Source organism: Falco cherrug, chromosome Z (assembly GCF_023634085.1).
Source record: "Falco cherrug isolate bFalChe1 chromosome Z, bFalChe1.pri, whole genome shotgun sequence".
NCBI lineage: Eukaryota > Metazoa > Chordata > Aves > Falconiformes > Falconidae > Falco > Falco cherrug.
Window position 1 is genome coordinate 3,784,150 of NC_073720.1, and position 26,361 is coordinate 3,810,510.

General features: G+C 43.5%; 1 protein-coding gene across 2 annotated transcripts in view; it reads left to right on the forward strand.

The window, feature by feature from the left end:
• Positions 1–1,174: 1,174 nt before the first annotated feature.
• SMAD2 (SMAD family member 2) overlaps positions 1,175–26,361 on the forward strand; it is a 67,022-nt gene continuing 41,835 nt past the window's right edge. Inside the window, exons 1-2 of one of the 2 annotated variants that reach the window (XM_055699160.1) lie at positions 1,175–1,184; positions 15,555–15,572. The gene's annotated coding sequence lies outside the window, so the exon portion shown is untranslated. Of the gene's footprint in view, positions 1,185–15,496; positions 15,573–26,361 lie in introns of those variants that run through there. The other variant, XM_055699161.1, reaches the window with a different exon arrangement.

Consider the following 26,361-nt stretch of genomic DNA (forward strand, 5'->3'; position numbering starts at 1 on the left):
GTGCCCAAACAGTAGGCAGCATTTTCCCTTGCTCAGTGTTAAGAGTTGTCAGACAGCTGGTGAGATGGCCTCTAACTTCTGCTGGAAACTTCTGGGACAGGAGAGGTAATTCATTGGCTACTGAAGTGTGCTAGCCTTCAGCTTCTCTTGCCTTCCTGCACATGGCCTTGAAAGTCATCTTCTGTGGATGGGAAGACTGAAACACCTGGGCACAGGTTCCTCCAGGAGGATACACTGCTGTCCTGGTGAAGCAGCTCTGAGGCAAAAGTTTAGCATGTATTAGGGCCAGAACACGAAGGTCTTTTAACTGTGTATCTCCCAAATCTGTTAACCTCATCCATGCTGTTTGCCTTCCTTTCTTGCCTGGCTCAGTTTTTCCTTCAGTATTTTTAATTTCCATAGGCTCTAGTCTTCAAATCTAATAATTCCCCCTCCTTGGCTACAAGAACACCCAAGACTGGGTTACGTTGGTTAGAGAATGGTAGGGCACAACTCTTTGGGCCAGCTGGGAGATGTGGAAACTGGAGGAAGGTCTGGGCAGTGTTTGTCATAACTGTGCTCCCATGGGCTCCGGGCTAGTGCTGGAGTGGGGCAGCGAGGTCCGCACCCTGCCCACAGCTGGGGAGGGAGGGATCAGGTTGGAGGGCGTGAGGAGGTTTGGATCATCACAGGTAGAAGGGTGAAAATCTCCGTTTATCTTGTCTCAGCAGGCTGTGGTTTATTCAGAGGCTTCAGGCTGGCAGCTGGCTGAGTGCGCCAGCTCACCGCAGGGTTAGATTTTGGTGTAGGGGGGGACATTCCCTGGCAGGGACTGGCTGTAGGAAGCATCACGCCACACGCACACCCTTTGAGTCACCACTCCTTGGGGTTATGCTTTCTTTTTTCTTCCCCAAGCCCAAAATCATTTACAAGGCAAATTATTACATTCACTCCATTCTGATATACACTGAGTCAGGCTTACATGCTCCTTAGCAAAGCTTGGACCCTTTTCTCCCTCATAGCCGCCTCTCTCTGCTTGCTCAGCCACGGAACAGGTCCACAAAGGCTTCCACTTGCTTGCATCCATCCCAGGCTCTTCAAGCTCATGCAGGGCAGAGGGTTGAGCCCAGCTGTGCTGTAGGGCTGCACTGAGTGAGAAGGCAGAACTCCAGCCCCTGCTGCCGACAGCCAACGAGGCGGCTGCATCGTGCTGCATGACATCTTCTTTGGTGGACTGCAACAAAACCTTAATGTTACTGCAGGCACTGAGTAAAAATTGGGAGTTACAATCATGTTGTATGGCAACAGGAACTTTGTATTCACTCACAGCTGAGTGCATAATTTTGGTCCAGCCACTTTGTGCACAGCTTGGACTTGGGGCCAGAAAAAAAAAAAAAAAAAAAAAAGGTCCGAGTCCAGCAAGGTCATATAAACTTTGGGTCCATCTTAAGATATGCCCTGATTCCCATCCTCCTCCAGAACTTAGTCTACGTTTGCACCCAAGCGTAAGCAAGCTTGGTCTCATGTTTAACTGTGAGCATAGCATCTCCTAGTTTTTATTGTTTTGTACTGGTCCTCAGCTGGACATCCCACGTGCTGCCTCACTAGAACTGCTTTAACAATATCTCTGGTCTAAGTGTTTGAGCAGACTTTGGGCTGTTCACTAGGAAGGTCACTGGCTACAGTCTCTACCACATCCCGCCCATGCCCGTCTGCTTCAATGCTTAATGCTTACCTGGAATTCTCCGAAGCAGCCAAGGTGGAGGTCTAGTAAAGAAGCAGTTGGGGTTACATGAACACCAGGCTGCACAGTGGGTTTTTTTTAACACTGAAAACTAAAAACGGAGACCAAGGCTGTTTTTGATCAACCAAGAGAACAGATGTTTCAAATCCAATAGTTAAAATCATTGCAATTTAAATTAATGCTCCAATGAAAGTTAATGAAAGATAAACTTATTCTGAATGATACAAAGGAAAAAATGGAGTAATTACTTAGCTAAGATGTAATTTCATTCACTGTTATTAGGTGGATTTAGATTACTCGCTCACTTGAGATTAGAGATTTGAAGTACACAGCTGAAATCCTCTTTCTAATCCAGAATTGCTAAATCCTTGAATATTTCTCCATTATCATGCTTTGCTTTGCATCTATGTTCATGTTTGGGACATAAATTCAGTTCCCTGCGAAATGTTTGTTCTCCTCCACTATACATACTCCCCTATTTTCCTGATAGCAAATACCGCAGATAAACCACCAGCACCAACTCCTCCCAGGTTCCCCAAGGCTCCCAACACTTCATACCTCAGCAGGGTGCTGTAATTACAAACTTCAAAGCAAACGATAATTAATTTCATTGAAACAAAAGACAGAGCAACAACATGAAACCACTTGAAAAAGTGATATTTTTTTTTTTTAAACTTTAAAAAACGTACGCAGAGACAAGCGTTCTTTTTGGACTGCTGCTACCAGAAATTAAATCTAACCCCTGTGCCTTATTGCTCGGTCCTTTTGGCTTTGCCTGGCTGAGAGCTGCTGCTGGGTATGTGGATATAGCAAAGGAAGGAGGGAGGGAGACAGACCTGGTGCTCCAAGAAACAGAAGCAAAGCCTCAGCTGATCAGCTAGGGTGGTCCTGGTGGTGTCAACAGCTATGGCAATTTACGGTAGGGAAGGGCTTGGCCCTTCATTTTTTGGAAGGGGGTTTCTAGACACTGTTCCTAGTCGTTCTCATATTAACTCATTTCCCTTGGTGGTATGGGTACTTGGGGAACACCACGAGGTGCTGCCTGTCTGCCCTCATCATTGTTAGGGGAAGAGGTGAATTAGCTCTGGGTGCTCCTGTGAAGTGGAGTGAACTCTAGATGAGATGGAGTAGCTGGTGATTTCAGTTTGCACAGTCAAGGGGAAAAGCATCATGTCCCCTGATTCTGCTCACTGATGTTCAACCAGTGGATTAATTCAGGATAACAAAATGTCACTTCATGTTCTTTGCCACATCCTAGCAACTGAATCTCACACCAAGACAGGGAGCAAGGAGTTAATGAAGTCTTGTGCTCAGAGACCTGCTGTGGGGGACAGTGTTTAGGCAGCTCTTGAGCTGTGGCACTCACTAGTCTGCCCATTAGTGTTGCTGGAAAAGGCATCCATATTTTCCTATGAAAAGTAAAATAAAAAAGAGAATTGTACAGGGGAAAAAAACCCCATGCTTCACCTACAAAAAAACAGTTTGGTGGAGTTCCACCTCCCAGTTCTTTTGGTTTTTCATGCATTTAAATGGTCAGGGTGCAAAGGGAGTGGTTGGGTGCTGCCCAGAGTTGTAACCACACTAGTTAATTTTTCAGTGTTCAGTCACGTCTGGTTTCTAGCTGTTACCTGCTCTCACTCAACTGATTTTTAACTCACTCGGCATTTTCTGTGCGTGTGAGATGTTTGATTAGATCCCTTATGCTGCGTGTGTGGAAATAAAAGGCCAGCTAAGAACAGACAAGCGATTAGGCATTAGGTGGGGTATAATCCTCCCTAATCACATTTTTAAACCTGGTAGTTGGAGGTAGGATTAGAGTTATTAACATGCGGACACTAAAGCATATAATTTATTTAACAATTACTGGCTCTTTGTGAAGGGGGGTATGCACAAGCTGCAACCTCACACTGGTTCCTCCATCTCGTGCAGGATGAAGCTGCAGTCAGTGACAAAGCTAGCAGATTCGGCTTGCTGTCCGCTGGCAACGGCAGCAAAATAGGGGTTACCTTGGATATAAGCAGAAGCAAAACTGAAATCCCCTCGCAGGACCCCTATGCAGTCCCATAGGAACATACCTGACATCCAGATATTAAGCTGCATAAACATAAACAAATAAAATATCAAAGGTGAAAAAACTTAGCCAATGTTTCTGAGTCATTTCTTCCTGGACACACTGTAATACAAATGTACAATAGTTTAAAAAGCTGCAACTTGTAGGATGAAGAGCAGGAGACAAAGGCAACAACTGGCAAGTAGTGATGTTGTGCAAGAGCAGCAGGGAAGGGAATTCCAGAGCTCCTGCATCAAACGCTGTCCTAAGCTTGCCATAGTTTTCCCAGCTCAGCTGGGCACTACAGTGTTACACCAGAGATTTACATGCCAGATAGGCATTCTGGTAGTCAACAGATTTGTATTTTAATTGTTGGGTCTATCATGCCAATGTACCTGTCTGCCTTTGGAGAATTAGGGTTTGATCTTGTGATTGTGCTGAGGATGTTTTGGAACAGCAATGGGTTTTTTTTCCCAATTTGTATAAATAAAAACAAAATTCTGTGCCCCAGCCTGTTGCCTGGAATGCATTAACCTACTGAAGGATAGTTCCAAGTTGCTCTATGAAGGATGTCTGGTCTGCTTGGCTGCGGAAGGATAGAATGCCAAAGCGTGGGGCAGCTCAGTCTGATCCCAGTATGTAGATGCATGTGGGAAGTCTCAGGGAAGCCCATCACACAGAGCTCCCTTGTCCATGCTTTTTGTTTGCCACAGCCCCTGGCAAAGGCTTGGCTCTGAGCCAGTTGCCATCTTCCAGACAAATCTTGGGCATGGTTTGGGATTTACATTAGATCAGGGACCATCTGCAGCAACATTTTTGATGTGCCCGCCCTGTTTTGAAAGCCGGAAGTCTAGTACTCTGGGCGTTGCTCATTCCATGCCAGTCAGCATCTCTGGCTGCAGCTAGTTGGCTTGGTACGTACACCGTGCATTGCTCTGCACTGGTGTCCCAAATGTGCTCACCATGCTGCGTGAAAGAGAAAATGCTACTGCCATGGTCAGGTTTAGACCAGGTTTATACCCTACAGGTTTAGGCCTTGCATGCTCTGCTGGGAGTCTCAGGCCAGGTTTGTAGATCTGAAGCATCCTGAGGTATCTAAAAATTAAGAGGCTCACTTTAGTCAGTGTAGAATAATAGGAACTCTGGGAGGTTATTCATCCCACTCTAAAACAAGCTCTAAAATAGGCCAGTTGAACTGTCCTCTAGGCAGACCTCTTTTCCTTATGGCTGTAGAAAGTTTAGAGTGACTAACTTACACTTTGACATCTAAATTTTAACATTTGGTGCATCCAACCATCTGTCTGCAAGGATAAGGGGCCAGTGGTGGAGATAGCCTCAAGGCACCCCTTAAAAAGACACTACAGACCTAGCCTGTAAATCCCACAAACACCTTTTCTTATATATATTGTAAAGCAAAACCATGTTCCAAATACTCTTTTCTGGGACTGTAAGTACAATGGCACAGCCAGGGAGGTTGACCCTCTTTCTCTGATCTCCCTTCTCTAGGCTTTGTTCTTGCCCCAGACAGTGGCCACATGATGCAGCTCCTGGCTCCGAGCATGGAGCTCTTTCAGGTAATGCACTTTATGAGCAATCTGATGGCCTTGCCCAGGTTTCCAGCTGTAATCGGGCCATGTCACCAATTTGAGTCATATCAGCTGCTGTTAAGTCAGCGTGCTCAAAAAAGGGTAAAAAGTCAGGAGAGGGGAATGGCAGGATCTCTTCATGGTGACAATCTTATCTGTCTGAAATTGTAAATGCCCTGGGATGATTCTCTTGTTCCTCCCCACACCCCCAACGGCCCGCTCAGTGTTTTGCTGAGAAGCAACCTAAGAAGAGAAACTGATGGTCTGTTTCAAAAGAGATGCTTTTTCCAAGCCACTAGCCTTCATTTTTAAATGTATGCAAGTGTAAAATGTCATGGCTTTTCTTCTGGCTTTATCTAGCAGCGGGAGACCATTATCTACTGACACTACCTGTTAAATAAGTGCAAACTACTTGTAACTGCAGCATTGTATGTGCCTGGGGAATTTATGTAAGCCTGAGCTGATGGCAGAGATGGACTTCAGAAAAAAACCCTAGAACACCTTAAAGAGGCAGAGCTGATTAATCAAATCATGTCTTCATCTGAAAATGTTGTACATGTCACTGACACAAATAACCTCTGAGATGATGATTGAAAGAGGATTCACGGGGAAAATATTCTCCCCTATCATTTTGTTAACTTTGTGCATTTGACAGCACATCACTGTGTCTAGACAGTTTCACGGGTAGGCTGACAATCAGCTGTCTGGCACTGACACGTGGTAGGTGAGATGCTACATACGCTTTTCCTTCGGATCGACTAGAGGAGAAATAACAGGAACATCAGCTGAAGGATGAGAAGATAGCAGCCAGGAATGGATAATCAGAAAGAAGCCCAAGCACACGGGCTGTCATTTCTCTGAGCATTACCAGGAGGGGACAATTCATTCCGGGAGCATCAGAGCTGCCAGTGCCCATCAGCAGAGTCATTAGTGTTTGTGCTGGGCATTTTTCTTGGGGGCAGAACGACTCCTGGACTCAAAGCCTGCTCCAGGCATGTCTCTGTTGTGTGTCTTAAGAGTGGACAGAGTTCAGACTGACATTCCCCAACTCTCTTCCTCCCCAGACAGTGTAGTCACCTGTAATGCCGAGTTTGATGCATTGCAAAATTCACCCAGGACCTGGGTAAGCAGCCCGCCCTGAACTCTGTGTTGCTCTGGTTATGGCACTTGCAAACCCTGAGCTATTGAGTTCAATCAAAAGGTTTTCAGCTCTGGTCAAATTATAGACACATCCTGGAAAGGGTTTTCCGGACAATTCTTCTGTTGCCTTTAACTTCAACAGGGCTTTTTTTCTCACTGGTGGGCCAGAGGCAAGCTCAGCTTCATACACAAAATTTAACAGCAGTAATTGCACCCAATTCAAGGCCCTTCAGGGCTTTGCATTGTGATAAAGTCACCCATCAGAACCAGTCTGGGCTTCACAGGGCCAAAACTGTCAGCCTCTGCCCTGCAAAAGCACAAGCATCTATCACCTGTGTTAGCTAAGGAGAAGCCTATGGTTACACTCAACACGATGAAGGTCAAAACTACACACAGAGGGCAGCTGGGTCCTCGAGTTTAAAAATAACTGCCCAAACTTGCCTTAAATCCCCACCATCAGATGTAGCTTTTAAGTTTGATTGAGGCATTTGCATTTGTTCTGCAAAGGAAGACACAATGTCCTTGGAACATCTCTAATGTCATGTCTTGCCAGTGCTTGAGGTGCAAACTGCTTTTTTTTTTTTTTTTTTTTTTTTTTGGGTGGTGCAGGGGTTGCTTTAATCTTCAAGCCAGTGGACAGGGAGCAAGACATTGCTTCTGAGGGAAGTTACTGTTTGTCTTCACTTGCTGCAGATTACAAATTGCTGCAGATTACTCTTTCTGTAGACTTGGAAAGCAATTTATCTTAGAATGAACACATACAACAGTATTACTGGATATTAGCCTCTCTCATTTGTTTCTTGCTCTTTGCAGACCACTGCTTCTATTTCAGTTGCTGCTTCTATTTATTTGTACATGGTGTGCATCTTTGATGTTTTCTAGGGCTTTCCTCTTTCGTAGCTCTTTCTTGCCCTGTTCCTTGCTGTGACATCTATCAACAGGCTGATTAAGTTCTGAATCTGACTTTTGCAGCCTATGTGCTGTGTTTTCCTTATCTCTGGTGCTTAAAACTATATGATCTGTAATATGTTTGCCTGCAGTTGTGTCAAACCTGCATGAAGAAGCTAACTGAGCTAGACTGCATTTTCAGCTTTTGTTTGGTCACATCTATCAGAAGACATACCTCTCTATTTCCATTTTCACTAGCAATACTACCCTAAAGCATTTAAGATCTCATTATTGTCTGACCTTTCTTCACCTGTAAATGCTAAGGTCTGAAAAATCAGAAGCTTGCCTTGCCTGTGGCTGTAAGCTAGGAGTCTTTTCCTACTGCCATGTTTCATAAATATTGACAAATTACTTTTATAGACCAATCTGCACAGTGCAGTAAATGTAGTCACTCAGATGGGTGGTTTTAAGACAGCTGTCTCAAGGAATCAAGGCTGCACATCTCAACTTTAAGAGCAGGGACTGCGTTTTGGGAAGCAGTGACTTTAAGAAGGATTTACAGGTCACTGTTGAAAACACTGTGAGTATATATTCCCTTTTTACATAGTAGCTGAGAGGAAATGGGGCCTCTGAATGCATAAATAGAAGGCAACTGAATAAAGGCAGAGAAGTGTTCCAACACTGTAACTGTATTAAAGCACTGTTGATGGTTTCAGTGTCCATACTTCAAAAAGGAAGTTGAAAAGATGATTTGGGATAAACATGGAAGTTTGGAAACTCTCCTTGCAGAGAAAGCCGAAAGAAATGCAGTTTAGTTTGTTTATTTAAGCACAACACAGAGGGGCAATTCACTCCCAGTTGCCAAATACACATACGCAATAAAGATTTCTATGTAAAGACATGGGTCTAGCAAAACAAAACCAACAAAAAGGTATAATGAGATCTAATGGCATGAAGATGAAGTTGAACAGATCTCTTACAGATAAGAGAGAAAGGCTCACATTTTCACCACACCAGCTCACCAGGCATTCGGTGCATCTCTCCCACCATAGGTTTGTAATTGGAGTCAAGCTGCCTTTTCCCTGGCCGACATGCAATAGCTCAGAGCTGCAAATGTTACAGGCTCAAAGAAGGATTCTGTGGGGGAAAGTTTTTGGCCTTTGAAATTAATTACATAGAGTAGATGTTTGTAATAAATTTGACGACTCTAGTAAAATGCTGATTTTTTTAACCTCTCAGTGCCTCAAATCCTGCAGCCACAACATGGCATCAGGACAATATCCTCCCAAATACTGGTGAGAAGCCCACCTGTATTGTCACAAAGGCATTTTCTAAGTACAACAGGGCAACCCTTACTTTTGCCAAGAGTCGATTTTCCTTTGCTGAGAGAGGACATCTGCCCAGCACCAGCTTCTTGCACCAGCTTGATCCTAAACTGGGGGAAGACAAAATCAGCTGACTTTTACACCAAGAAGAGGCAGGGATAAATCCTCGCGTTCTTTCCAGCATTCTCTGTAAACACAATGGCTGTCACAGTGTCACGCCAAGGCTGTCCAATGCAAAAAGCTCCTTCTTGTGTCACCCCAGTCGAAGAAATCAGCCTGCCTTCCTGGTAATGTTGGAGTGCCAGGGATGGAGGCTCTAACACAGACTTCCCTGTGGATTACACAGAAATAGCTATCAGTTAGCTTCAAGCGTTGTTAGAAGGATAGAGATTTTTTGCATCAGCTATTCATCACGATAAAATGCCAAGAGCTGAAATAAACAACATGACAGTTTTGTAATGATAAAGTCCCGGTATATTTTTAAAGCCTAATTTTTTATTATGGCAGCATTTTTATTTGGTGATATCTTCACCTGCATAACAGTAATATATGTTTTATATCTCTAAATAAAACCAAGCAAGAAAGGATTTTTCAGGTTCTTTGAATTCTTGCTTTATTTGTTCTGTCCGTCAGAATAACAGTAACTTTTAAAATCATATTGTTGTAAGTCACTAGTTTTTGAAAGCACAAAGAGAATGTTCAAAATCTGTAACTAAAGCTTTGCAAGACCAATAATAGCATAAAGAAAACTTTTACCTCAAAGGATCCTAAGCACTTCTTCAGCTAATACAGACAATATATACAGAGATCACTTCCAATTCGGCTACCAATCTTGCACAGATGGTGTAGAAAACTGGGGTAAATCTCATTGAGACTAATCTATACAAACATATGCTTAATTAGCATAGTGCATCTTACACAGTGTAAAACAGAAACAGACTGTATTGCAATAACTGATCACAGCATAAATTGGTTTATTTTGATCCTTCCTAGGGAGGCACAAACTATTTTTTTTTTATTTTGCAGATTTCACTGTAATGAATTAGTTTCAGCTTGCTGAAAAAAAGCAAACAGAAAAAGGAAATAAGGTGATAGAAAAATTATTCATATCAAGGTTTGCATTTATGCTGAATTTTGTTCCTACGACTGATCCCACCGCCTTCAGATGGCTTACTCACTGCATAGATTTAAACACGTACACAAATCCTTGCTGGACCGAGGCCTACCATTAATTCAGAAACAACGCTATTGTCCCCAGGCCTACTCACAAACTACACTTGTTTATTTAAGTCAATAAAGATATACTTGTGTAAATCTCTTTGTAAACAAGGCTATTTCATTTTAGTGATGGCTTATTTGGGGTTAGCATAAATGTGTTTCTAATCAACTAATCCAAAAGAAAGGATGCAGGCAGATGAATTGGGCAGTATTTGGAGTAATAAGAAAGGACAGAGAGAGAGCCTGACGAACAACAGAAATGCTGACAACATAAATTTTTCTAATCTATAAAAATCAGGAAAACAGATGAAGGAAAAGCCACTTTCAGTGACTACTGACAACTGAAAGCAGACGTCCCATAGCTAGCAGTGAGTGGAGGGGCTATGTCCAAGTGGACTCCCAGGGAGCTCACACGAGGAGCCCCTGCCCCTCTCGAGCTCAGGAGGGAGCAGTGAGGTGCGGCTGGACCTGTGGCAGGTCCTGCAAAAGCATCTCGGACGCTCGGCAGCCTGCTTAACTGCAACCTCCACTGCCAGCCAGGCACAATCAAAAACCATTCCCAGTTCAAGCAGTGTGAGACATCACTGTTCCTCGGCGCTGGCTGACCACACCTAAACTTAGGCGTAAAACTGCGGCTTTGATGTCAGGGGGCTAGTATGAAATTGAGTTCACCGAGCTTATTATATCCATGATTGCATCTGAGCTACCAAGCTCCTCAGATGGACCCAGGTCTTCGGGATTTTCCTGTCGTGAGATCTTACTGCCCGATTGCATGAATGTTCCTGATCCATTTCAGCACAAAGTCAAGCAATTTAATGCAGCAACAGAATTCAAAATTCAAGCGTTTGACTATGCCAAAGCTGTCTCTCCCAGCTCGCTCTGCTTTTGGTTACTCAGGGCAACTGGGTTTATGTGCAAATAGACACTAGGAATTAAGATAAGGTAGTTAAATCATTTACTCCTCAGAATTATACAGTGTAAATGAAGAATGTGAGCAGATATTTAGATATTCTTATGCTATGTATTACTTACAGGAGATGTCGCTTACAAGGATTACTGTCTAACTCCCTTCCATCTGATAAACGTAATGTACTTTGTAACACAAACACTAACCAGTTTGTACTAGGATGGGTCAGAAAGGCATATCTTCGCTTTTAGTGCATTATTTTGAATACTAGTTATTTCTTAAGTCCACTTTGACAAGGGTATAGGACAGACACAGTAGGTTTACATCAAAAGCTATCAATTCTTTTTGCACTGTGGGACCATTTCCTTTCCATTTTTTTGCTTTGCTTTGAAATCTCCTAACAGCCCAGTCTGAAATGACAGTGATTTATGTAATACTGGAAACATACTTCTGCATTTCAGAAGAAGTAGTGTACAGATTTGAGTTTCAACATTTCAGAGGAAACTCAATACTGGAAAGATAAATAGAAGAGCAGAAATATGAAATGCCTTTTTATGTATTTTGCTGTTACTCCCAGCCTTCAGTCACAGTGTTTTTTAAAGTTTGAGGAGTACTTGGCCCTTTGCACAAATTTAATCTACTACATGATGGTATGACTGAGTAGAAGTTTCTATTTATTTTGGAAATTTTATGCCTTGTGCAACAGCCTTCTTTTCATTTATGATATTGAAGCTCTCCTCCAGTCACTTTAATGTAACGCCTGTTTGGCCAGTACTCCAGCAGTTAGTTGTCTAGAAAATCAACCGACATGCTGCTCATTATGTGATGGGAAAAGCAAAGTGGAGTTTCCTCTTTAACCTTCTTCAGGCTGGCACAAGAAGTGATACAGCATGAAGCTGCTTACAAACTTCATGAGATATAAGGAGAAGAGGTTTAAGCCTGTATTTAACACTCTGAGGCTGAGGGAGATATGATCTCAATCTCAGAGATTTTTCATGCTGTTACCTACAAGGGGGGAAGTTTTTCCAAGTGTTGGACTGTTTGCCCCTGTGGCAGGCACTCCTGCAATGAGATGGAAAGGCTGCTTTCATGCCATTTGGCCATGAAGTAATGTGGCATGAAAAGGAATCTGTCCCTTTCATAGTTTCCAGACCCAGCTTCTCTGTGCACCATTCTTTCATAATCTTTTGCAGATTTGTGGAAGATGAAAGTAAGTTTAGAGAAGAAATAACATGCTCAAATGGCATTTACAGTAAGCAGGGAAGAAGCACTGCAGTCACTAATGTAAGAGACAAAGCACTTACTGAAGTATATGCTAGTGCTTCAACAGAACAAGCTACGCAATCTGCGACCATTTAGCAGTGGTTCTCCATGGATTTATGGTCATTTTTGTCATACATTATTTCCTGTCTTGAATGTCCTGGCTCACCTTTTTTATATTGGAACTCTGTTCAAAGCTCTTCCTTTTTCTTTTCTTTTTTTTTCTTTTCTTTTTTTTTTTTTTTCTTTTCCAGTTTAACAGATCATTTTGACATGTGGGTAATAATGACCTCAACACAAAAACTATCTACTCTGCCTCCAAGCCTTGCCTTCCTGGCATTGCACTTCACACTTGTCTCTACCTTCACATAGTGATATCTGATAGTGTCAGGTCATTTAGAAATCCTAGGTGTCTTTGAAGTTATCTGATATTGGTGGTGTATTTCTTTTACCTCTTAGGGATCTGGGCACAGCCTTTGGGAAGTCAACATGTATTCTCTGTGGCATAGCGCAGCCAGCTGCTATTTCATCATGTTTTCTTTAGATCTTAGATTATTTCCCTTGTTCTTTCTAGCAGACAGGTGGCTGTGAAATACCACTGTGCTTTTCCTGTCTCTCTGTACAATAAAGCCATTTTGAGGATGTTGATCCCTCTGACCCATGTTAGCATACCTTGTGAGAGATGCTGATGCTCAGATTCAAACCCAAATGGGACTGTCAACCACCCCTACCCAACCGCTAACATCCAAAATGTGCTGAGCTATGCGGTTTAGTTAATAAGGCCTAGCAATATCCAGCTTTGGTATCAGGGACTGAGTTTTGCTGCTTGTTTTAACAAATGAAGTATTTTTTCTGCAGTTGCAGGTGTGTGGCTAGGAGCCCTTTCTAGGCCAATATTAAAGCTGCAGACACACACTGCCTGGCTTCTCTGTGGCAGCCACGCTTCTCAGGTAACTTCTGGGCTCTGTGGTTTGCAGCCCTGATGCTGCTTCCTCCATTTGCTTTATTTCTACTGCTGCTTGCAGTTTCCTTTCCTAAAGAAAGGAGGTTTATGCAAATGTTGGGTTTTTTGTGTTCGGACTCTCCCGCTATAAGCTTGTCAACCTTCTGACCTATTTCAATCAAGCCTAACAGAGATACAGAACTTTTGGAAATACAAGGTCTGTCAAGTTTCAGGGCAAACAGGGGCTGCATTAGAAAAGAAAAACCTTGTTAGTGAGAAGAGAGTGCCGGGGAGAAAGGCAGAGAGAGCTCAGCCCTTATCAGCACTGTTTGGCTTCCTTCGCAGTAGAGAAATGGTGGGCGGCTGGCCAGCCGGTGCGCACATAGCCCTGAACCAGCCATAACGTGCTGCTCTGTGCCCAGACGGCAAGGCAGTAAAAGTAGGCTGGGGACATGGAGGGGAGCTTTGGATATATCAGAAGTCAGCCTCACAGATAGAAAAGGAGAGGGGGCTGTGGATTTATTGCAGCAAAGAAGTGAAGGGAACACCTGACACAGATCCACAGAAAAAATTGAGCTTAATTAATTTCTGTCCATAGAAAAAAAAAATCCTCTCTGAATGCAGTGAAACCTCCACAAAGCAAGTGCTGTGCTGGCTGAATAGCCTGTATCTGTTTGCAGGTACAACATGCCTGGAACACCTCTTTATCTTTCAAAAACATGACGGTAATCTGTTAGCAGCTCTGCATTGTCTGCAGCATGTGTCTTATCCATTTTACTTTTGTGTTTATTTCATGACCAGCCTGAATCTCAAACTGATGGCACTGGGGGAAAAAATACAAGAACAAGCCTGAATAAGCTACATGTCTGCTTCCAGCTGGGAAAATTCAAGCACAGACAAGGCAAGAGGGAGATTTCTGTGAATCCGCATCTATCATTCTGTCAGAAGGGCTAAATGATGGGAGGGGTGCCTCACCTGGCTCCTGAGAATACCAAGCCTGTTGAGATGGGACACGTGCCCAAGATGCTGAATCATAACACCTACGTCACCGGTGCAGAAACTGTTTCAGTCTGGAAGAAGAGCGTATCTCTGGAAAGCAAGCTGGTATGTTGGTGAGATGTGACCTCACATGTCATAGAAGTAGCTTGGCAGTCAAGATATACGGAGTGGGGAATAAGGAAAAGAATCAAAAAGTGGAAGCGGAAAAACAGAGTATCTCCAACAGATGTACAGCAAACCAGGAACAGGCCTTTTCACCCAAAGAAATGCCGTTAAACTCCCATCTTGTGGCTTCCCACTTGTGCATCAGAACCTGCAGCGGCAGCACCACAAGGAGCTCTGCAGGCAAAGCAGCCATGAGTTTCGTAGCCAAGAGGTCCCTGGCCGCCCAGTTGTGGGCAACTGGCTCTGATTTACTTGTGGTGAGCCTGGGCATTTACCTCGGTGCAGGAATTTGGTTATATTATTACACCATTACCACACCACAGGTGGTTAAAGCTGCACAGTCTACTGAAGGCAGTTGCTAGAAGAAAAAAAGCCAAACCAACAGGAGGGGGAAATTGTTCTCTGGAAGAGGCGCTGGGTGTGAGGGGGCAGCCCCCAGCAGGCAGGGGGAGGCCAGGCAGCCTACAGGGCAGCCTTCCCTCAGCCTCACACCTCAGGGGCCACCAGGATGGCAGCAGCTCCTCAGGACCCGTCCTGGAGCTGTTGTGCCATCACAGGAGATGGAGCCTTGGGCAGTTTAACTCTGGCTCAGGCTGAGATCAGAGAAGCAGGGCCATGCTGACCGCACTAGGGCTGTGGGGACACAGCGGCCTTGTGTCCCCTGAGGGGCCACCATGGCCTGAGGGAAGGGGCTTCACCCTTTGCCCAAGGAGCATTTAAACTTTGATTTAGTTACGCTTTATTGGCTGCTCGAGGACAGCAGGCGGCGGTATATCCTCGCCGGACCCGCCACAGTGCCTGAGGTAATTTCTGGCGGGAAGGAGCGCACTACTTTTTCTCAGCTCCCACCCGGGACCAGCGCGGAAGGCTACGGCAGTCGTCAGCTGTGAGCGCTCACATTGCCAGTGCGGCTGCGCACCTGCGGGTCACTCAAACCTCCGCTCCGCGTCGCCTTTCCCGATCAACCGCCCCTAGCGGGCGTGTGGAGCCAGGAGTGACAGCCGGCGCGGCTAATGAGCGGCGCCGCCCCGCCCCCGCCGCGCGGGGCACGCAGCACCACCCACCCGGCTTCGGCTCCTTTCGCCTCCCGTCTTTTTTTTTATTTTTCTCGCTGTATTTTTTTTTTCCGCCGCCGGCAGTCGATTGGTGGCTCAATCCGCCAATCGACGGCTCGGGCCGGGCCTCGGCTCCCGTTACCCAATCCTCACCCGACGTTTCTGCAGTGACGGGGGGCCGAGCCAATGTGCCGTCTTCCCACCCACTGCCGGGGGCGGGCAGAATGGGAGCCAATGGGCGCGGGGAGGGCGGGCGCGCAGGGGAAGGCAGCGCTGAGGGAGGAGAGCGGCCGCGCAGCTCGCTGAGGAAGAGGTCGGTCCTGGGGCGGTTTCGGCGGGCGGCCCGGCCGCGCCGCGGGAGGGGAGCACAGGGTGGCCGCTCCTCGGGAAGGGGCGCCCCGCCGGCTGTGTACGGGCTGGGGGGGGCGGGACGGGCCTGGTCCCGGCGGGGGACGGGGGCGCCTCCCCACGCCCTCCTCCCCCTTTGTTGTGGGACGCGGCCGGCGCTGAGGGCGGTGGGCGGCCTCGGTGGGCCCCGGCGGCTTCCCGGGGCTGGGGGGCCGCCTGTGCCGGCGGGGGGGAACGGCCGCGTGGGGCGGGGGGCGGCTCCTGCCGGCCGGTCGCTGGGGCTGCGGGAGGGGAAGCGGGGCTGGGGGGAGGGAGATCGCTGTCACACCCCCCACCCGCCCTCCACGCGCCGCAGTAGCCCCTGACGCGGGGCGGGTAGGGCTGGGAAGGGCCGGCTTGTGCTCTCCGGCCTGTGTATGGGGGGTGACGGGAGGGGGGGACACCCACAAAAGTTCTGCCTCTCCTTCCTGTCCCCCTCCCTCTCTGCCCGGTCTTTTTTTTCTTGCAGAGATTAGGAGTGCAAAACTTCGTGCCGGGGTGGTGGAGAAAGTTAGGAGCAAGTTGCACAGGAGTGTTTAGGATTGCAAGGCTTTGCTTCAGCCAGTGCCCTTTTGTCTGTTCCTCTCCTAGTCCAGAGCCATGGATGTGAAATGCACACTGCCTACACCAGAAATGCGAATTGAGATCAGTGGTTTTCTTCATGGCATTAGTTTTAATGCTGTAGCTATCAATGCATTGTAAGATGTAAACAATCTGTTCAGTGTTTCATCTACCTAGATAAGCACAGGGGAGAAGCTGTGTTGTTATAATAGCAAGTAGTTGGTGTTACTGCACAGTTGTCGAGCTCCTATTTGTAAATTTTTGTGGGGAGTGGAGAGGAAGAGAAGAAGTGTGACACAGTATGGTCTTTCAGTCTTCACTCAGGGGAAATAAAAGGAGAAAAAAAAAAAAGTGGATGAGTGAAGAGCCCTTGTGATAGTCTTGGAGAGCTGTTGAATTGAACAGCTGGGATTCAGACTGCAGCCTAGTCTCATGTCTTTTTTGTTGTCCGCCACAGTTTTTTGACTAAAAAAATCCCCAACACATGTATGTTGTGTTCTTTTCAAATACTTTAGAAACAAGTGGATGGCATGAAGAAAAAGTTGTTTGCTGGATTTACCAGACAAGTATTTCTGAAAATGCTGCTAGCAAATGCTGCAACCTGTATATATTGCTTGTAGAGCTCATTTTATCACAGTTCATGGTTATAAACGAGACAGATTCCATCTGTAGCAAGAAGTTTATAATGACAGCTTATTAGGAGACCGCACATAACAGCAGGTTTGCCTGTTCTTAAGTGTTCCTCTCTTAGCCTGGAGAGCTGTACTTTCAGACTGATTCATGACATTATTTCTGTGGGGGCTGGACTCTGCAGTGAGAGACTGATTAGTCTTTGCTCTGTTCTCCGGGGGAGGGGGGAACCCACCCTCTTGTTGTTGTTAAGGTGAAAGACTTCTCTTAGCAGAACAGGGTTGCTGTTCAGACTTTCCTATGCTTTATCACCGTGTTGGAGTTCTGCATGGTGCGTGAGTAGATTATTTGTGTGTTTGTTCCGAGTTGTAGCTCTAAAACTTGCAGTGTTTACAAACTAGTGAATGGGGGTGTGTGTAAGAATGTAAGTAAAGAGAATTTTGAAGTCCCTTCCCCCCATTTGCTTAGCACTATCATGATGAAAGGTAGTGTTAGTTACAAATCCCTTTAAAAAGAGTAAGGGGAAGATCTCATTTAAGGTGATTTAAACTTAATTCAAATATGAGTCTAAGCACATATTTAACAATATATTGGGATGTTTAATAGAGTAACCTGGCAGTTGATTGTTGTTCTGCAGTTGTGTGGCTCAGACTAGGACTGCACTGACAGTCAGAGAAGCGAACAAAAGTGTTTGAAGATCCAGTTTTCTTTATGAAAGAAGCTGGGCGGGTGTAATGTAATCTTGGAGAAGAATTTGTCAACTTTCCTGAGGTTCTGTTTGATGATAAAAAGAAGAATGCAATTGAAAAAAATGAGGTTAAAAAAATTGGTCTCTTAACTGATCTGTTCTTTTCCTCCACACAGAATCTAGATTCACAAAATCAGACAAGCTTGAATTACACAGGGAATCTCCAAATGAAAGGCCCTCCTGGGTCCTCCCATCTTCCTGTTCCACTTGATCTTTCAGAAGTGTTGAGCACCAGTTGATATAATTGAGTTTATTAGAGCTCAAAAAAAATCTGCTACTAAGAGGAACCTTAAAAAAACAAAACTTTTTTCCATCTCTCTAATCCATTTCCCACAAGTACTGGGAGAACAGGCTTTGTAGTAGGTTCTGGATAACAATGAATCTGAGCTCTGCTTGAGACTGAAGAGAATTCCTAAGTTTTATTTATATAGAGTACGCAAAGTTTTAATTATTATGAAAAATATTCTAGTGTTTTCAAATTTATTCAATGCTGCCTTAATGGTTGTGCATGTAAATGCCCTGTAATTGAAAGCATCCATTTATGGGCCTGACTTGCTAAGTGAGCTGTAAATTCTGCTTTTCAGATTGGATTTAATGACTTTTATCATAAAGCCATAAACTGGTTGTGAACTGTGCCGAGAGACAAACAATACCTAAGCTTACTTTGCCAAAATATTTGTAATTGTTGATTTGTTAAACTGAATTGCTGCAGGTCATGCGATGGGATTAGTTTTTTGTAATAGAATGGAGAGTACAGGCAGCCCTATGTTCAATACTCTCTGGGCTAGAAGAAATTGGCTACTGCAGAAAACCTTCCTAAACATTGCTCCACTTCTAGCAGAGAAACTGCATTACAAATAGTAAGGCTTTGTTCCTGATGAATTTTTATTATGATGATACGTCTTTGATGGCCATAGTGTGAAGTAAGACCAAGAAGAGACTGCGAGGGAGAAGTTCCTGAGTCTCCTATCAGTTTAGTCTGGGGCTCGAGCTAGATTTAATTACAATGGAGCAATATGAGCTTACCGTCAGACAATCTGGTGCAGCATCAGCTCTGCTTATCAAGGAGCTGTGGGGGCTCGCCTGTTTGAAGAACATTTAACTTTAGGCCTGTATTGAAAATGAACTTGCAATAACTACTTGTAAATGCAATTGTTTGTGGCTTAACAAAGTGGAGAAGCTGCTGAGCCGTACAAGTAAAAATAAGAAGGTACCTCATAACCAGTACTGTGACGGTTCCTGTCAAATTTAGCCCAGTATTTATTTTCTAAAGTGACAAAACTGTTATTTGTTACATATGGAAAACTAGTCAAAACAGATGAGGTGAGAAGAACTTAAAAGTGCTGTGGTTTGGAGTGGTTATTTGGTGCTTTTGTGGAGCTATTAAGGCCTTTTAGTTTTAAGGAGCAGTACTGTGAGGTTGTTCATAATAGTAAGTGGAAGAAGTTTCGTGCTTTGCAGAGACAGGTGGATTGGCCGACTGCAGTTGTAGTAATTTTCCTCTTTTGCAATTCTAGGAGAGTTGCTAAAATACGTTGTTCCTATTAGTAGCTTAATCGAAGGTCAGCAAAATTACTCTCTCTTCTTTTTCATGTCTCCAGTTGCATGCCATTTTAGTGTACTATGAATGCCTGTGTGCTAATTTTCTAATAGGACTATAGCTTTTCATTACTACATTTGTCTGTAATTTGCAGCAGTCCTTAGTAATTGAAGAAAAACCCAGCTTCTGAAGCTTTCATAACAATATGATCGTGCTTAATTTAGTCCTGGGTATGAGAAATATGAGTTTTCTCATTTGATTCATTATCAAACTTCACAAAGTGAGTGAGAGGGAAAAAGTGTACTTTCAAAGTGGGTGGGTAATTGTTTTCAGTGAGCTATATAAAGATACTACTGTTATGCAGTTTCAAGATGCATTGCAATACCAGATAATAATAAACTTAATTAATGTGTAAATTGAGTCTCTATGTAGGCATGTTTCAAATTCTCATTCTAAAGCTGACCCAGAGGAAGAATTTTCTTTGCTTCTGCTCCCTCCCCCATGGATCACAAGCAACCTGCCTTGAACTTCATCAGCTCATGTCAAAGCTGAACCAGGACCTTGGCTTTACTTCTTGGAGCTTTGGCCTGTGAGCTGGCCAGATGGAGCTGTGGGCCAGATGGAGCCCCTTGGGAGGGAGCTTGTTAGAGTCACTCCCCACTGCTGGCCTAATTGGCTGAAAAGCTGAACTGGGAGGTGGATCTGAGGGCATTGCTCAGTAGGGCTGGATTCCCCTTCCCCCAACTCTCCACCCCCACCTTCCCCAAAGCAAAAAATCTTAAAACACTCCAAGAACAGTAAGGGAATATCTGAAGCTGTCCTACTCTGACCTGAATATGAGGAGAGAGGGATAGGCACCATCTCACTTTCTCATGTGCTTCTTCTTCAGAAAAGTATGTATGTGGCAGTAGGTTTGAGCTTCTCCAGTATGACAAAACAAGGTGTCTCATATGCATTTGTAGGGGAAGAAAGAATTAGCCCTCCTGGAACCTCAAAAGGCAGTTTTTTGAGGGGTTGCAGGTGCAGTAGAAGTAGTAAAATGTCTTCTCGTGTCTGTTCCACTGAGTGATTTAACTAGAGTGTATTCTATCTGAAAGGGAAAAGACTGGCTTTGATTTTCATTTGAGCTTCATAGAGACTTCAGGTTTCCTGCAAGTTGAGGTTATTAATGTTGGGGAGAACTTTCTCAGATTCTGCTGAGAATAAACTATCTCCTTGTTTGGAACTACACAGGCTAAAGGATCCAGAAGCAGGTCATAAATTAGGTTTGTTTTGCTTCTGTTCAATGCAAGATTAAATACTTATTCTATCGTTTCTCTTAAGTCTTAATGACTTTGGCTTAATGTAGGAGGCATATGCAGTACTGCATAAGCTATGCCCTTTAGAACTTCAACTCTCAGTATTCTTTAACGTAACATAAGGTCTTGATGCTGCCTTAAATAGTCTCTGCTTCAATTAATGATGCCTTATTGTGAGGCCGGTACTATCACAGGGGCACGTGTGGAGGCAAAGCGTGGATAGTCTCTCATCTTCTAAAAGATTTGAAACATTATGCATTTGGTGAAATTGATAAAGAATCTTGTCCAAATTCCAGGATTAATGAAAAAAACATCGCCTTTTAAAATATCACAAAAATGGGAATAAAATAGGGAGGCAATGAGCTTGTAGACTTTCTCTCAAATGCCACAAATTATTTTCCTCGATCGTCTTTCCTCAGGAGCTTAACTTCTGTCCTCTTTATTCCAGAAGAGCTCTTGCAAATGAAATTCCTCTAAGCCAGAATACTTCTAGTAAAACCATGAGAGATCAGATTTCTTTATTTCAAGTTTAAGATGAATAAGCAGACTGATATGAAATATGTTGCATAAGGCTTTAGAATAAATTAGCCAGAAATCACTTGATATTTTTGGTAGCACCACTGTGTTTATAGTATGTTCCAGACACTCAGCAAAGGAAAATTTCCCTTGAAGATTTCAGTCTGCTAGCATGTTACCCTTAACGTTTTCTTCATTTCTGTGCTTAGTTATTGCTGGGATCTTGGGCTTAATATTTAATACTTGTTCCAGAGAACCACAGTAGAATGGAATAATAGCAGACATGACTCAAACTGTGACTTTAAAAGTTGCCAACTATGACACTGTTTGACCAGCTATAGAAACATGTGTGCATCAGGAAGCAGAGATACAGTACGGGGGCAGAGATGAATTAAATACCACCAAAATTAGGCAATTTGTGAATTTTCCAGTGTTAATCTGTTGGGAATAACAGCACGTGCACCCTGTGTTCCATCAGTCTAAAGAAACACTCGTACCTCTCTGGGCAACAGTGAGTACTCCTTGAGTGTTCAGAGCTGCAGTTTTAAGGCACAATCCAGAGAAAGTGGAAGGGGATAAAACAGTGGAAGTCTTCTGCTATGTATTGCACTGCTGCCTTGATAGTAATGGTTCAGCTACAGTTGAGCTCAGAAGGTGGTCTTGAAAATCTCCCTGCAATTACTTACAGAGTCTCAGGATGTTGCTGTGTGGTAGTGAAAATCGGGAATAGTACACAGGAAGAAAAAATATCAGATTTGGGCTATGGTGTTGGGGCTCAATAGAAGAGGGTGAGTAAAGGAGAGACAGCACAAAGAATAAGCGATGGCAAAGCATGCTTAAGGTCCTTAAAAACAAAGACCATAAATGAGTACTTAGTCTTTGGAGATGATTGGAGATGATAGACTACAAGGAAATTACAAAAACTGTTGCATGGAAGAAGAGGCATTACATACTTAGTGTGTACTTAACCTGTGGCCATTTTAGTAATGTGGAAATGTTTCTTGCAGTGTTGGCAAAGATTGTTTTCCGGTTGTGTTTAGGGGGGAAAAAGCATTTTATCATTTTTTTTTGTGGATGGAGAAAGTGTACAAGGAAAAAGATCAGAGGACTATTTTTAGCAGGAGGCTAGTGTCAACAGTGACAGGGTGTGAGAGAACAATTCTTTAGGAACAAAGATCAGAATTCCTGGTATCAATTTGAAGGCAAAAGTTACAGGTTATGGAATGGGATTTGCTGGTCAAAACTGAGCTGCAACAGTGACTCCTAAACCCATTAGTATAAAGATGGTATCTGAGACTGTCTGAGGTGGATACAGTTAGAATCCAAAGGAAATGTAGGCCTCCTCACTTTTATTTGAGCTGCTGCCAGGTGTTCAGCAGCAGACATATACTGCCTGCCTTCCATCTCCAAATTCCTCATGAGGTGTAGATTTTTGTCTTTGTACTATTTTAATTATAATGTTGAGAGCTTTTAGGATATGACCAAAAAGATACATGGAAAGATAACTGCAGACTGATAAAATTTTTCTGTGGTCTTTAGGTCAGTCCTTATGCAGTATCTTCAAGTACTTGTAATTTAATTGAAGTAGTAAAGCTTTCAGGCTTGGCGTCTGCCCAGGGAAGCTTCCCAAACTGTATGAGCTGCGTTCAGATGCTTGCTTTGTGACAAAAGGCTGATAGCCCTCTATTTGGGGGAGGCATGTGATTCAAATGTACGGAATCCTGAAGCTTGTGGATGAGATAGAATACAAACAGTTCTTCAGCAGAGCTTGCAGTGGTAGAATATGAGGGGCTTTCTGAAACTAGGAAGAGAATAAATTAAAATAGCTAGAAGTACTTCTTTCAACAGTGGGCAGTTACATTCTGGTGCTGTCTGCCACAAGAGGTTGTGGAGGCAGATTCAGAAAGTGGTTAGATGAATTTGTGGACAGCAGGTCCATAAATGGCTGCTAACGAGAATAGGTAGGAATGTAGCCTTCAGTTTCCTGCTTTAACAGTTTAAGATGCTGAAGAATTATGAGGAGAATGAGCTACAAACTGCCAGGATCATGTGCTTTGAGTAGCGTGTCTTTTGCCACCTTTGGAGACATCTAGCCTAGTGCTAGATGCACCACTCTGACCCAGTAGAGTATTTCTTATTAATTTCTTTATTGCTGCTTTTTTCTTGCATAATGTGCATTTATCCAAATTGCTTATAGTTCAACCTAAACATGCCTTGCAATTTGCAGTGCCTCCTCCAGGCTGGGAGCAGAGTGCCACTTCTGCGTAAATTAAGGTAGCTGAAATATTCTCCCGTGAGTACTCATCACAATCAGCTGAAGTATTAAGCTGAATGAAGTCCTGTCCTACTTGTGTCACATTCTCTCTGCTCACCCTTTGAAAGATATGGGGCCACTACTGGAATAACTTAGTGAAATTCCTGCTGATTCTTCTGGCAAATGCCTGACATGGCAAAACAGTAGCTGGAAGGAAGAAGTTAGTTTAAGCCTCACAGACTTTTAGTCTGCAGCTGTGGTGTATGTTGTGTTGTGTGTGGTTTTTTTTTCAATAGCTGCTAAGCTGCAATAATCATTGTAATAAAGGGCTCTTTAAATTGTCCCTTTGCGGTATTTAGGTTGTTTTTTTAAAAAAATAATTTTCACAGGGATAGCAGGTCAGCCTGTGCTTTTTGACAACTTCTACAGAAGCTGGATGAGCCTATGTCTGTAATGGAACTGGTTAAAACTAAGTGTAATAGCTGGAAATTTCTGATTAGTTAGGTCTGTGCTTACAGTCTTGGAAACGGGAAAAGAAAGATTGTTTTTTGCATCTGATTATGTCAGCACAGTATGAGTGTTCAAATATAAAGAAAAACTGAAATGTATGGGGTTTCTGAATTCTTCCCTGCTGTAAGACTTAAATGGCTCAGTGTGGATTTGAAGCAGAAAGGAAAGTCTTAGTTAAAAAAAAAAAAAGCACCAGAGAATATAGATAATGATATATAGATCAGTGTTACGTCTTAAGGGAGAGAATACTGCAAAATTGGACACATCATTACAAGTAGTATTGTAAAGCTGAAAAATTAGATAAAAGCTTTGAGAATATTTAGAGAGCCTCGAAGAATAGGCAATTTACCTTGGTAAATGAGACCCCACTGAAGTGTGTTGTATAAGGCAAACAATTAAAGGAGTATGCTGGGGCATTGAAAGGTGTCAAATTTGAAGCCAAAGAACAGGAAATACGTGTATTATGTGTTAGTGAGCTCCAGGAGAATTGGCGTGTGGATAAGTGATGGTAGTTGTACTTGGTTGCCTACATCTGTCAGCATTGAATGTAATGTTCAGATATTACACCATCAATTGCTAGTGTTTAAAATATGATCTTTGAAGCAAAAGAGGCTATCTTCTTTGATTTGGTTGTCTTGAATTTCTTGTGTATGCCTCTGAAGCATTTAATGCTGGCCTTGCTCAAAAGCTGAAGTCTTTTTATAAAGCTCAGTGACTGCCATTCCCTCTTTCAGAAATCTAGTGTGAGAATTTCTTAGAACAGCAGAGGCCTTGCAAGCCTCCTGTTTCATCTCTGGAGCTAACTCAGTCTACTGTATTAGGGGTCTAATGTGTTTCACTCTCAGGTCTGCAGACAGTTCAGAACATGTGGAAAGGGGAGTGTAAGACTGCTTGATTTGGCTTTGCTGCCAAAATAAATGATCTAAATTAAAGTACGTGCCCAGGTTGCATTTCCAGCGCTGCAGTCAACACTAACACCACTGTTGAAGGCTGGGGCTGGAGTCCTGACTCCGCACTCCTGTAACCCAGCTGACATCTGCCTGAGTACTGAGTAGTACCATGTGTGAGCTGCTGCAACTTCTTAGCCTGAAAGAGAACTTGGCAAAAAGAAGTCCAGCTTGATTTTTACTTGTTATCTAGCTGCAGTGTTTGTGGAAAGGTATTAGCACAGGTGCCGAGGCGCTAGTGGTGCCACAGGAAAGAAAGGAAGGAGACCTGGGCTTCCTGTGGCAGGAAGCTGTTGCAATGGCTTGGCTCCCTATGAAGCTGTACCCTGAGTGTCCTGGTCAGGGTTTAATTTGAAAATGCTGGATATTGAGTTTATTTTTCTTGTGTTTGCTGCAGCCAGGGCTCCAGTATGATGCTTTTGCAGTCTGCAAAACTTGCGGTCTGAAATATTTGGGACAATTCTGTAATAATTTAACATTATTGAAAGAATAAAAGTTCTTTTCATATTGTTGTCTTATGTGAAAATGAATGTTTTGACTTTTTACCAGGGCCTCTACTGATAGGATGAGGAGCAATGGTTTTAAACTGAGAGTAGATTTAGATTGTATATAAGGAGGAAACTTTCTACGATGATGGAGGTAAGGCACTGGAACAGGTTGCCCAGAGAAGCTCTGGATGCCCCATCATTACAGGTGTTCAAAGCCAGGTTGGGTGGGGCTTTGAGCAACCTGGTCTGGTGGAAGGTGTCTCTGCCCACGGCAGGGGGCTGGAACTAGATGATCTTTAAGGTGCCTTCTAACCCAAACCATTCTCTGATTCTCTAATTTAGGATAGATTAGTTTGAATGACTTGCATAAAGTTACAGTGTTAATCTTGAGTCCCTGTTAATTGCAACCTCTGTCTCCTCGATCACAGAAAACTGTAGTTGCTTTGGTCTTATTTTTGAGTGCTCTCAGAAGTTGTTTTATGGACATATAATGTAGTTGAAACAAATGTCATTCCAACTGAATCTTCTGTTTTGTGGAAGTTGAAAAGTTATGATTTAAAGTTACCTGTAGAATGTAATGTACCATTTGATGACTTGTTGGTCCTCTCTGAAACTGCAAAGACATGGAAAGGCATAAATTAGCCCTGAATACTGTAGCCTGAAGTATCCCAAATCAACTATGCTGTTTTGCAGATGGAAAGTTTCAGTAAGATGAAGTTGGTGTATTTTGGATAGAAGTGAGGATGTACAGGATGGAGAGGCATGTAAGCTGCCTTGAAAGCTCAAATAGAGTAGCCTGAAGGTAGTGTTAACTCTTAGCTAAAACAAGGTCTTTTTGGCTGACTGAATCAAGTTACACAGCTTGGAAATATGGCAACTTTCTGTACTTCACATATCCAGTTGCTGCCTCAAAATAAGACTGCTTTTGGCTTCAATGCCATACTTCTATCCGTATGACCTTTATGTCCTCAAGCAATTTCTAACAGCTGTCTGCCTGAAATAAGATGGTTGATTTGGGGCCTATGTTTTAATACCTAAAACAAGCCTAATAAAAGCTGCAAAAACAAGGTCTTTTTTTCTAAATGGCTATCATTTCTCTTTTAAATGATTTGAAGTGTGAATTGCAGTGAATGCTGAAAGAGCCCAAATTTCAGCACCCTTCTAATCTTTCATTTTATATAAACATCCTGATCATGTAGTTGATCCTGAATTAAAGGCTATCA